This window comes from Ailuropoda melanoleuca, chromosome X (assembly GCF_002007445.2).
Source record: "Ailuropoda melanoleuca isolate Jingjing chromosome X, ASM200744v2, whole genome shotgun sequence".
NCBI classification, from domain to species: Eukaryota; Metazoa; Chordata; class Mammalia; order Carnivora; family Ursidae; genus Ailuropoda; species Ailuropoda melanoleuca.
The window spans coordinates 82,982,353-82,983,875 of record NC_048238.1 but is presented as its reverse complement, the minus strand read 5'-3'; positions in this window follow the sequence as shown (position 1 = coordinate 82,983,875).

Below are 1,523 nucleotides of genomic sequence, written 5' to 3'. Positions count from 1 at the left end.
GGGGGGGGGGGGGGCTGCGCCTGGGGCCGACCCGGGGAGGGAGCAGGCTGGGGGAGTGGAAACTTGCTGTGGCTGAACCCACTCCCCCAGCCCGCCCCACCCCCACGAAGGCGGGGGAGCCTGTGGCAGGTTGTCTAGTTTAGCAGCCGCTGTGCGCTGGGGGTGGGGTGGGGTTGGTATCGGGAAGGCCGTTGCCAGGAGTCTGGGGGACCTGCCGGTCTTCTAGAACCTTTCACATGTGCCCAGCTATCACCTCTCCATCTCCTACTCCTTTCCTTATTCTCTTCACCTTCCGAGAAATTATTCTCCAAGAATGAAAGAACATCTTCTAACTAAATGTAAAACAAACATGCTTAAGACAGAAATTAAAGATGAGAATCTTGAAGTACTGGGGACCCTGAAAAAAGCTTCCCGAGTGTAAAGTGAGAAGCCCCGCTGACCTTGGCAATTTTCTGTCTGGTTACTTCATTTGTTGAGAGTTTGAAAATGACTAACAATTTCTGGCGAACCCTGCAGCTTTCTAAGAAGGTTCCTACCACTGCCTTGGGGCACTTTCCCCACTTTTCCCGACTTCAGAGACCAAGCAGTGACACATAAAGGACTTTGTTATGAAAACAAGGACGTGGATGATGGTTTCCCTGAAGCCGGAAAAGGCCAAGTCTCCTAGCAGCAAATCTATTTCTGCAGCCATCCCAGGAGTCCCAATAAAGCACAGATAGAGAGTCCGAGAGGGCTTGGCACCCGGGAGTCCTATAAAGGAAAAGGCTTTGTGTCACCAATCTGGGCTTGGCACAGCATAAGTATATAGAATGTGCTCACTGTTGAATGTACAGAGATCGGCACGAATTCACACCCCGCATTCCATGGATGGCTGTGTGGCCCACACTGTTGATTACCTGTGCAACAGCCCTAACTCTCTCTTTGCTGGGAGAGCCCAGTTTTGCTTTGGGTATAGGGCAGTCACAGGGCTTGGAGAAGGAAGGCCCAGCGCCCGATGAATTAGGAGTGGTTAAAAAAAATCTTGTTGATCTCACTTTCCTTTACTAGGAAGAATGGTCTTGACTCCCATTCAGTTTCCACCAATGGAATATAAAAGAGTGGTGTGGGAGGAAGGTTCCTGAGAAAGCATTTCCCCTTTGATAAAAAGAGGCTGGCAGGGAGACCTCTGTCCCCTTTTCTTTCTGAGAGGAGTTTTTTCTTGTGATGCATTTGCTCTTGGCAGCCATTTTACAACCATGAGGCAAGGCCAAGATGATGGCAGAGAAGCCAATCCAGGATCCAGATGGCAATGAACCGACCCCAATACAACCTGCCTCTGATTTCCTTTTTACTTGATAAAAGTAAACCCTTTTGGTTTATGCAACCTTTAGTTGAAATTCTGTTACTTTCAGCCAAAAGTGCCCTTACTCCTACAGACTCTGTTGTAGCCGCTGAAAGTGCACAGAGTTGAAAAAGACAGGGGCTGTCCCTCTTCTGCTGAGCTTCTGTTCTGGGGCAAGCAAAGGGCCATGTTAATTTCAGAA